The 5,886-nt window shown below is 36.9% G+C and overlaps 1 long non-coding RNA gene across 1 annotated transcript; it reads right to left on the bottom strand.

Annotated features, from left to right (window-relative positions):
- Positions 1-3,864: 3,864 nt before the first annotated feature.
- LOC147489522 (uncharacterized) lies at positions 3,865-5,612 on the bottom strand. Its single transcript, XR_015202686.1, has 2 exons — positions 5,564-5,612; positions 3,865-4,195 (listed from the first exon to the last, which is right to left on the bottom strand). It is a non-coding gene; the product is annotated as an uncharacterized LOC147489522 (long non-coding RNA).
- Positions 5,613-5,886: the final 274 nt, after the last annotated feature.

Genomic DNA, 5,886 nt, shown 5'->3' with positions numbered 1-5,886 from the left:
AGACACAGCCCAACCTTTAGTTCCTACTGTAGGAATCGTTATTTTCAGAACGAATATTTCTATAAACCGCGAGAACCACGCGCAGCGGAATTAATGGGTTCTCACAATTTTGGATTAGAGAACATACCTTTTAGAATCGGCTAAAATGTAATCTCTGAGAATCAAAGCTTTATCAAATCCGAAATCAACCCCTTGATCTTCTGTTGTATTCCTTTAGAACAGATTAGACGTTGTGTGGGCAACGATCTACCAATCCCCTTCTTTCTCACAAAGCTAGATCCAATTTTGGATCTATCTTTCCTTGCATCTTTTTCTAATCCAGTGAATAGTGAATTTCGGCCAGAGAGAGAGAGAGTATTCTATTTATAGCCTACAACAGGGACCATGAGGAGAAATTAGGGTTGGGCCTCCTGACAGGCTTGGGCTTCCCATGTTCGCCCAGAACACACGGCCCAAGTCCGTCAACAAATGGCTTATTCCACTAAAGGCCATTGTTGCACTACCGCCCTAATCCTAAATTACGTGTCAGCATTTATGGGCTCCATATTATATACTAGTTGATCTCCTATAGTCAAGATAGACTAATACCAGATTATACTACAACCGTACCAATGGTTTGTCCAAATCCATATAGGTTGTGAACGATTATTTATACTTTATAAGGTACTGATGATATGATCTTCGGTGTGTTCACACCATATCATCCACAACATAAAGTATTAGACACATGCATATAACTAATAACATATATAATATGCATAACATTTGCCCATATGATTCTCATCCAAAATATAAAGAATTAGAGTTAATACAAAAGTAATGCTTTTAGTATATAACCCTATCACCTACTCCATAATTTGCACTACACACATTTGCCAAATCACACATATTCGTGTGTCTCACTCACACCGAGTACCACTACAAGACATATGTCCCAAGCGGGGATATTGCTTCAAGGAAACATATTTTCATCTTATAAACTCGTAACTTATGAGTCACAGCCATCTCTGGGCTTTCTATACACATAATCACAAAGCCTCCTTCGGGTATAACAAAATATCAGGTCATTCATGGTACATTCAATAAATATCTTGGGTCATTCCCGCCACATTCAAAAAATACCCATCATAATACTAACAGGTCATTCATGGCACATTCAATGAATACCTTAGGTCATTCCCGCTAGATTCAAAGAATACCTATCATAACACTAACAGGTCATTCATAGCACATTCCATGAATACCTTGAGTCATTCCCGCCACATTCAAGGAATACCCACCTACATTCTCGTACATTTAAGGAATACAGCCAACCAACAAGGCGAATGCATTAGTTCCTCTCTAAGGCGGCTTTTCATGACATTATTAGTCATAAATATTTCTTTTCTTTTCTTTTCATCAAAGAGACGTGGAGAGATCTAAAGATGTGGGCGACACATTAAATTTTCACCTGACACTTTTACACTGGATTTTTAACACTCAAGAGTTCTCATTTAATATTTTCATTACAAAACAAACATCGTCTCAAACAATAGAATCATTACTAAAGATTCCAAACACAATAACTAATCAACTCACCTCATTATCAATTATATAAATCATAGATATCAAAAGGTTCAATCAGGAATAAGGTATTAGTTAAATGTCTTGTGAATACATTTTAAACAACCACAATAACGTACACCATTAAGTACTAACATTGTACACATATAGTTATCACAATAACTAATATATAATATATAATATAGTATAGTGTAGTGGCTGTACTTTTCTCAAAGCTGCCTACGTATCCAAATCTTTCAAGATTGGAATCAAGCCTTCGTAGTTCTTATCAGCCACATAGTCAATGCTATAGTTTTTCCTACATTAATCCAAATGACATGTAACTTAATTATTTAGAAACTAAGGTATGCAGATAGACTTTTTCATGTAGAACTTGAAGTCCCAATCTCAGCCCATCTAGAAGAAAACTTAGGTCAAAACGGTAAAAATCCTAATATTCAGCAAACTAGATTTCTGACGGACTATCTTCCGAATGACACAACTCTTTCTATAGGTATCCAAACGCATCGAGGCTTTTTGTGTTGAAAAGCTAACACACAGAACTTACTTTCTTATGTTTTACAAAAATACCCAATCTCATTCTAAATATGCCAAAACTAGGCTCGAACACAGTACGAAGAAACTGATTTCTGATGCACTGTTTTATGCCAGTCAAACTTCCAAACGTCATAATTAATTCCACGAGACTTCGAATACGATGAGGCCAATTGAAATAGAAAACAGACTTTCAGATCTTACTCTTTTATGTTTTATAAAAATATTAAATCTCAACCTAACTATTTTAAAACTGGACTTGAACACAGTGCGTAGAAACTGATTTCTGACGCACTGTTTTATGTCAACCAAACTTCCAGGCATTATTTCTACGACCACAGACCTCGGAATATGGCAAGGCCAATTGAGTTAGAAAGAAGACTTATAAAACTCACATTTTCATGTTTTACAAAAACTCTAACTCTCCCTCTAGCTTTATGCAATTTGTGATCAAACCCTATGCAGAAAATTGTTTTCTGACTAATAGAATTTCTGACGCATAGAATTGTCGAGGTCATATCTTTTTCGTCACTCATCCAAATTAAGTGAGGCTCACTGAATCGGATAAATGACTCTCTAAGGTTTCATTAGGTTTTGGTTTCCCACAAATCTACAAAGTATAGTGTCCTATACACTTCCTACAATGCAACATATCTAGAATATGTGCACAAACAGTTATCATATATTGAAGTCAGTTTTCATGATCTTAAACATGAGTATGAACTCAGGTCAAAGTATGAGATTATACCTATAAGTCTAGATTCTAATGGTTTTGGAATCAACACAAAAGAGTAAATATTTTATTTTATATGATTTTATTACTGCAGACTGCTCCGTTTCAGTCCCAGTTTCTGCGTCAGACTTCAACTTAAATTTCAGTATGCAAAACGACTAGATATGAAATTTTACGAAACACAAAAGTTGTAGATATGTGTGTCTACAGTAGACAGGCGTTAGATTCATATAAAAAAGATCAAAAACGAATTTTCTATGCTTAAATTACTAAGAATAGTTCTGAAATTCTGAAAATCAAAACCCTATAACATGAATCCAATGACTTCACATCATTCAAAACAGTTGCAGGCCTATATAATACTACCAATCAATCAATAAACATATGGTTTACTCACTACCATATACAAGTACTCCTGAGCACAACAACACCTATATATCAAAGCTAAACTTTTTGTGCCAATAACTCAATATACCGAAAGTCTCTGATTAAATAAATAATTTCGATCTCAAAGTTCTATATCATTATAGAGACTTAAATACACAACTAATCTAAACCATAGTAATAAATTAATTATATGAAAATAAGGTTTATACTACTCACCCGAAATTGAATTTGCAAAAGAATACCCATATATGTTTTTTTTTTTCTCCAATCCCTTTTCTTCTTCTTCTCCTTCTTTTTATTTCTTTCAATCAAAAATATTCTTTTTAATGGCGGTTAGGGTTTTGTTTTTGAATAATGAGATTTTTACAGAAGAAATTCACAGGTATTGTTTATTCAATATTTTAAGTCTGTTTAAGTTAACCTATGGACCTCAAATAGGTCTAAAAACACCCAAGGTGTCACGCCCCGAGACCCAACACACATCCCGAGGACGTGGAATGAATCTCGAGGCCGACACCTATCCCGATTCTACCGAAATTTCGGCAGAGTTTCCTTTGTTTGATCGACGTTCGTAAACCCTAAAAACCTGTCATAACCTGTCATAAACCCTGGACATCTTATAATTCATTCATCCAACCATACATACATCCAACAACCATATATACCACACTTAACTCTAACTACTACAGGGATATGACGATATAACTACAAAACAAGGAGAACCGTTGCCAAATACGATTATTACATCAAAATGACCTAGCTCTCTATATATACAACAAAAGAAACTAGTCTCTTTCTATACAACCAAAGGAAAAGAGCTAGGCTCATTATATACAGCAAAAGAATAACCTAGGTCATCTCTATACAGTCCAAAATATAAACTTGACTCTGCCTCTCGTCAAGCATGGGGAAATCCTCCCAAATCCCCATAACCCTCCTCGCTAGGGTTAGGAAAAGCCTCCTCCGCAACTGGCTCGTCTGAAATGTTAGGTAGGATGAGCAAACAACTATGCCCAGTAGAAACATACATAACCAATACTAGACTACTTATACAAAACATTTAAAACATGCAGGGTTTCTATAATAGTATTCAAATATCGTGACTATACAATAGATCACTAGCTAGCATAAATCATATCGGTATGCTTCTTTAATATTCAAAATAGAGTTTCACAGTCATCATACAACTATTGTGGCCGCTGCATCCTATTAGAATGGTGAGGGTGCGGTATGGTACTTTCGGCCCGATCCACAGCAATCTCGGTCAAGATACTTCCCGGTGTGAACCATGCACCGTTGTTTTCGATTTTACCGGCGAGGGAGATGAAATGCCGTTGTTGTGTTCGATACACACAAAAATCCCCAAAGCTTTTTAGGGCTCAGGTGGGCCTGTGACTACGACCCCATACGGGCTGTCACCTAACTTACGGTGGTCAACCGTTCGACGACTGCAGACTGCTCAGGATCCTGACACACATCCAGGAGTGGACTAAACTCTCACTCCTCGCGTCTAAACCTCATCGAGGTAACATGTAACCCCACTCAAGCTAATCACCATACAGCGTGACACTACAAGCATGGTTATCTAGAAAAGTAGAAAAGGAATTCCCGGACTACATCCAGTGATGCATCCCTTTAAAGGTGGCCCACCACCTCGAAAGGTGTACACCACAGTTGGAATCCTAGAGCGAACTGCCGTCTCCGGAAATGCGACAACAGTTCCTTCTTTATAGGAATTCACAGTTCCTTTTCTAAATCTCCTCGTGATAAACATAGTAATATCTATATATATATATACTCGTATTACCGATTATTTTCAAATACTCTAGTTACATATCTAGTTTTTCTTTTAAAACTGTTGATTATATAGGTGTGAGTTCCTGGATTTCCCGAAATCGAGCAGAACAACCTATGACTCCCAAACGGGCCAGTCATAGTAAATAACAACCGATGATTCCCAAACGGCGAATCATAAATAAATACTTCGACCATCCCGGGACCAATCCAGAACTTCGCACCTAGTTACAAACAACCGGGTAATCTTTACCCGCATTACAAAATCCATCTCTCTGTCTCCTTACTGAGACAAGAGACGCGAACCTTTCCCCAAAACAAGTTTTTCACTTTTAACCAGAAAACAATCCCTCGCTACCCCGATTTTTACAGAAAACCATTTCACGCGAAAGCTATCCATATACTTAATTCATATCGAGGAAAACTACAATGCAAAAACATGAATATCATATATACATGCATGGTTGATGCATAAACTATTTCTTAACATTTTAAACAACTCAAATCATGCATGAAAATAAGCGGACTATATATTGGTATGTAGGTTCCTACCTTAGCAAGCTCCGTTCTCCTCAAGCCCACTTAACCGAATCGAGCCCGCTTTAACGAATCCCTCGTATTTACTCCTACACACATCATATATATATCGTCGATCATTAGAAGTTATCGAGCGAGCGAGAATTCTTATATAACGTAAGTCGAGAAGAATCTCGACACTACGAATTTGGTTTCGGGTAAATTTTTATCTAACTACCGATTATCAGAGCTCTGAGGGCCATTCTTTCGGGTAATTACTACGACGATCTCTACGGGCTATTTCGAGCCACTGCAGGCCCACATATCTACGCCAATCCTATCGCGTCCAATAACAATTA

The sequence above is a fragment of the Coptis chinensis genome, chromosome 7 (genome assembly GCF_015680905.1).
Source record: "Coptis chinensis isolate HL-2020 chromosome 7, ASM1568090v1, whole genome shotgun sequence".
Taxonomy (NCBI): Eukaryota; Viridiplantae; Streptophyta; class Magnoliopsida; order Ranunculales; family Ranunculaceae; genus Coptis; species Coptis chinensis.
This window is presented reverse-complemented; position numbering and strand designations above follow the sequence as displayed.